Consider the following 6,055-nt stretch of genomic DNA (forward strand, 5'->3'; position numbering starts at 1 on the left):
CAGTGTTGTTCCTATCACCTGTGGAGGTTCGACATAGTTCAGGCCGGGGTTCAACTACCAGCATCGGATTATTTTTTTTTAGCAGCGCTACCGTTACACTTTTCTGTGTGCGAATCAGTGCGGGAAAAGGACGACACGACAGTGGAGTCCAGAAGAAGGTGTGGCGAGGCGAGCCAGCCTCGTGCGTCGCGCGCCTCGACACCGTGAGCTCTCAGAGAATACGGGCCGCAAACTTTGTCCATTCTCGGGATGGCGCCAGCATGGGGAAGCATGGGGAGGCATGGCGGAAGCAGCAAGGCCGGCACATGCCTCGTCCTCAGTAACGTCCCCTTGTTTCCCGGGGCCCCGCCGCCCCGCCGTCCCCCGACGTTATCCCAGAGGACGCGCGGCGGACGTTGCAGATGCGCTGATCCGACTGTGCAGTCCACGCGATTTACAGTGGGCCTCCTCACGCAGGCTGTCCGATCAGTTGTTTGCGATGCGGGGCGGAAAACAAGGAGAAAGCCGCGATGAAAGGAAGTCGCCCCCGACAGCTTTTACTGTCTTCTTGAAGGGGGTGTGGGGATCCCACTCCGCGGCTGGCTTTCCCCGTTCAAAGCCCCCCCCCCGTGCAGCCGAGCATGCCATGACATGTCTGTTGTTGAATATGCGGTCTGGTCACGTCGCGAGGCGTAGCCGTGGCGTGGCGAAGGGTTGATGGGGTACGAGGTTGACGCCGGGATGGGCACGTCGCCCCGTCTCTCTCGCACCGCGGCGGGCCTGCGGGGCGCCCCGCGAGTGCGAGAGGGACGGAGGCGGCCCGCAGACAAGCGGCCTGCTAATTCCGAGCTAACTCGATCAGCCGCGGCGACGTGCGACGTGCAGTGGAGGCTGTGTGGAAGAACGGCGCGTGGAGCCTGCCCGGCCTGCCCTGCCGTCGATGGTCTGGCTGGTCTGGCGTGGCACAGTGGGTGGAGGCGGCCAAAACTCTAGACGCGGTTTGGGCTCCAGAGTCGCTAAATGGGGCTCGAACCGAACGTGTGACCCCACCAATGGATTCCTCATTCGGAGAGCCATCCATTGGTGGGGTCACACGTTCTGTTTGAGTCATGTTTAGCGACTCTGGAGCTCAAAACGCGTCTGGAATTTTGGCCGCCTTCACCGCCTGTCCAGTCCGGCGCACCCTAAAAAAAGGCGAGTGTTGCGCGCATCGTAAACCGGACGTAAATAAGGCGACTCAGCGTGCCCTACTTACATAGCACACGCCTTGCTAACGCGTGCGGAGCAAGCACGCAGCGCGGTGCGTCGCGTCCCTTTTTATACGCAGCATCTCGAAGCAGCCACCACGCCTCCTGTAAACACGCTGTAAAACGCGACGGCCGTCGACTTTTTAATGGACGGGGCAACACAGTGGACCCCCAACGAGTATTTTACAAGGAGGACGGTGCGAGAAAACGGTGTCGCACTGTCGCAACACGTGTGTGTAATCTTGGGTCTCCTGCGGGTCAGAAAACTGTGACGTAGCTGGCAATTTCAAAATTTTCGAAAGGTCCGAAAACGTGGTTTTAGATGTAGGGAAAAAATAAACAGGGATCCGAAGAGAGGACGGGAGGGAAGCCCCTGCGAGGTAGGCCACGAGGCGCCATGCCTGTGTGCGGGTGGCCTGCTCTGCACGGCGCTCTCCGCGGACGGAGGAAGGACAGAGACAGGGAATACATTAGTGCCCCAGCGTGTGTGGAGGTGCGAGAGGGCTGGAGCGGCTCCAGCAGCGGCACCACTCGGCGCGCAAGTTTGTTTTAAGTGACGTCTGTTTTGGTTTCGTCTTGAGCGGCTGTGCCGCAACTTGGCCATTCTCAAGTTGGTATTAGCGCGCGTGTTGTGCAGGAGGCCCTCTTTTATCTCTGCCGAGCAACGCGAGCAGGACTCGATCCGAGCTGTGCCGAGCCGTGCCGAGCCGTGCCGAGCCGATCCGTGCCGAGCCGAGCCGGCTGCTCCCATTATGCGTTGCCGACTTGCGTGGCGCTGCCGCCAGGCGTCGATCCCTCGGCCGGGGAGGCACGGCGCGTCGATGGCCGACACACTGCCAGCCCGGCCCGTCACCGCAGCACGGCGCAGCCCAACGCAGTGTGGCTGAGGCGTCGTCTGGCGTCCTTGACCTACTTTCCAGCACTGTAAAAAAATCTCATTCAACGAACGTTAATGAAAGCAGATGATCCGTCGCGTTTCACAACTGCTGTGATAGCCGAGAGGTTAGAGACGTGGGATCGAGTTACCGCAGGCGGGCGTTCGAATACCAGCGTCACATACGTTTTTTCGATTTACTATCCGAAGGGTGGTGGTTCGAGGCCATCCGAGCGGAGCCGTGTGCAACAGACCCACATGCCGGAGGTTCGACTCCTAACAAATATTTCCATTTAATTTTACTGCCTCACCCAGTGCGGTTGAAACCCGTGAACGTGAGCCCACTCCGTGCATGGGACGTGGTGGTCCAGGGAGTAGAGGCGTCGGTTCTCAGTGCTAGGGTCGGCGGTTCGACTCCCCCAACTTCTTGCGAAATTTTGACCGGGTCAGTCGAGTCCTGTTGCGTCAAGAACCCACCTCACGCCGGTCCCCTCATCATGGGCCGTGGTGGCCGAGAGCGTAAAGTCGTGTGATCCCGGTGGCGGGGTCCGGGGATCGACTCTCATCATTTCGTTACATTTTTCGACCACCTTCCTCCCAGTGCAACTCAAACCCGTCGTCCAACACGCTGTCAGACGTACAAGCGTGATAGCGTAGTGGTCAGAGTCACATTCACCTGGCCACTCCGCTGTGGGTGTCTAAAAAGCAATCCGCTTCGGCGGGTTGGCCTCGGCACTGGAGCGATGGCGTATTTGATCCATCAATCCAGACCATCCGGTGTGTGGTTGCGGGTGGTGCCTCCTCGACTCGTCGGGGAGGCGATGATAAGTCCTTTGAAGCTGGCCTAAAACGCTGTATGTTCGGTACGGGAGCGCCGGACAGTGGGGGTACCATGGGGTACACAACCAACCCTACGAAAACAAGAAGCTCCCACCAAACTTCTTCTCTGTCTGAGTCTCTCTCTGTCTCTCTGTCGTCTCACTCTACGTCCCGCCCCTCAAAGAGCTTCGTACTGGGTGCTCTCACCCAGCTGCCTGAGCTTTGGGGTCCTACTGGGTCCCCCGGCGAACGCTTGGGTCGCTGACGGGATTAACCCCAGGTACCTGATAGCACCGGTTCCCATCCCGAACACCGAAGTAAAGCAGGAGGCCTCCCCATTAAGACTGGGGAGGGGGTGTAGAGTTCCAATTTTTTTCTTTTCCCTTTCAAATTTCTCAGTCAAGCGCGGACTCGCTTCGCGGTGCTGTTGTCGTGCGGTCAATGCGTGCATTCGAATACCCACGTACAGTCGCGGGAAAAAAAGGGCGACGGTGTCGAGGTGGCCCATGAGGAGCGCGGCGCGGAGTGCTTCGAATGCTACATGTTTATTGCATTGTTCCCGACGGAAGCCCCCCCCCCCCTCCACCCCCTCCCCCGGAGTGTGCGGGCCTGGCGGGCTACGGGGCTGCGGTTCCGGACAGAGAGGTGGTCCCTCCGGAACGCATCCGGCAACCCGCAAAGACGTGCGGACGGTCACGGCAAAAAAAGGAGAGAAGTCCAACACAACGACAACAACAGCGAAATAACAAAACCGGGCAGTGACGGTTATGCATGTCTGCTGGAGAACTAGAGGAACAGTATGAGATCCATCGACGTCGTGCCTCGGCGACAAAAATAGACAGGCATCCGCGAACATAATCAAGTTGGGAATTCCGATCCTTCAAAAATTGTTCCAGAGAATGACTAAACTGAAGTGGCATTTCGACTTCATTTGTTGCTTTTAGTCAGAAAATGTTTCTCATGTAAGTTTCCAGTGTGCATGGCAGGCGGCGGGGCGGCCCGGCGACCCGATGACCGCCATGACCGCCTGTTGACGGTCCGAGTCTCAGGCGAGGCGCGCGCCCGAACGTCTGCATGCCTCCGTTGTCTTTTTTTTTGTTTCTTGTTTTCTGGCATAAAAACTCTCGCAAACCGATAAAAATTCCTCTCTTATCTCACAATGCCCCCTCCGTCCTAGTCGTCTGCTCTTTTTCATGTCCCTCCTTACCATGCCTTACTGCGCTCCTATCTCGGCCGTGTCGGCTGCGTCTACTTGGAGCGCGCCGGGATTGTGGGAAAGGGGGGGGGGGCTGAGAGTTGCAGGGAGGAGGGGGTCGTATGTCTGGAGTCATCCAGCAGGCAAAGCGGCACGCGGCCCGATGTCATCTCGGTCTGATGTATTCCAGTATATTCTCCAGCTATGCAGCATAAAAAGCAATTTCGCACAGGAAATAGGTTTTTTTCTGGTCCGCGTTTATTATTTCATCTCACGTACATATTCTGGCACCGCACACCAGCCCTTTTCTGCTGCCGTCTTTGCGCCTTGATCTTGGCGTGAGCTGTCCGGGGCCGCGGTGGGCCGCGGTCGCGGTCCTCCTGGGGCTGGCGTGACGCGCCGTGACGCGCCGTGACGCGCCGCGACCTGCGTGTCCTGGAGCAAGCAGTGCGGCCGCACGGGGACGGGGGACCGGGGGGGGGGGGATACCACAGCTGCCGATGCCCCGTCGGGCCTGGAGGGGGCCAGCTTACACAAACCCGGCTCTGGAAAGTCGTCCTCAACCCGGGACTCGAATCCAGTCCTTGAGGGAGCCAGCAGACTCCCCGCCCGAAGGGCGATCCGTTGGCACCGTCATGTTCGCGGTTCGATTCCCAGTTAAGAGGTCGAAACGTGTGAGCCGAGCGCCAGCAAGCGCTGAACCTAGAGTCCTAAAGTACGGCGAAGAAACGCGATAGCCCCGTCGCGCTTGGGACTCAAACCGGCTCTGCCGGGTTCTCCATCAAGTCCGGGGAACGGACCGACGCTGGATGGAGAAAGACGTTGGGATTCCGCGTCACGTTTCGCGTCACGTTTTACGTGACGACAAAGGAGGATATCGAACATGACAAGGACGTTACGTGACTCAATCTGGCGCGATGAATGACCTCGACGTCAAATGGATGAAGCATCGACCCGTCCGAGAATATGATTCATGTCCGCGAAACAGGCTTAAAACGTAATAAAAGGAAGAGGGCGGCACTGCCATGGGGCACTGCCATGGGGCACTGCCATGGGGCACGGAGAGTTAGTTGTGTTGTGCTGCGGCCGGCGCGCGGAGGTAGAGGTTTGAAAGCAAGTGGACTGGACGTCGGATCGACCGGGCGGCCCGACGGGTCGTTTTCTGACTGGGCCAGCCAGCGCCACGCCGCCACGCCATCGTTTTTATTCAGAGCAGCCACAGGTGGCGCCTTCAGCCTTCGGGAGCACAGTCAAATAAATTGACTATTTTTTTCACACCCAGAAGTCGGAGGCGGTTCTTGATATCAGTATTTGTCGGGTCTGAATGAGCGCATTTCACGGGGAAAATATATTCTACCTCAAAAGAAATGCGTACTGCTGCAAAGTATTATTGCAATAATAGTCTAACTACAGTCTCAATAACAGAGATTTCTAGTCTTCTGGCCTCTCTAAGGGTGCAAAAAAGTCAAACGGAGAAACTATGCCCGCTTCGGGGTTCGACAACGGGCGGCACTGGGTCCTGCCCTTGAAGTGCGAGCGCGGAGGGTGAGTGTAGTACGCCTCTGTGTACGTGTGTGCGCGTGTACGTGTGTACGTGGGTGCGCCGCAAGCGTGTGCAGATCTCCGCAAAAGGGCAGTTGAGGTTCAGCCGAGCCACTCGCCCGACGGGGCAAATTGGAGGCAAAGTGCGGCAAGGTGAGCAGCGAAGGGGCGTGGCGGGGAGGGGGGGGGGGCTTCCTCACACGGAAAGGAGCTCGAGTGTGCGCGCATAGAGATTTATTGCACGGTATGAGACATGCCCACCTCTCCGTCTCGCTCCACCCCTCTCTCTCCCTCTTGCACTCACCGAAGTACACAACCCCCAACCTCTCCGCCAGTTTTCTAGCTCCCCTTTCATCCTTTTCTTTATCCTTCCATTAACATCCCTTGTTCAGAAAAGGG

This window comes from Thrips palmi, unplaced genomic scaffold (genome assembly GCF_012932325.1).
Source record: "Thrips palmi isolate BJ-2018 unplaced genomic scaffold, TpBJ-2018v1 HiC_scaffold_17, whole genome shotgun sequence".
Classification (NCBI taxonomy): Eukaryota; Metazoa; Arthropoda; class Insecta; order Thysanoptera; family Thripidae; genus Thrips; species Thrips palmi.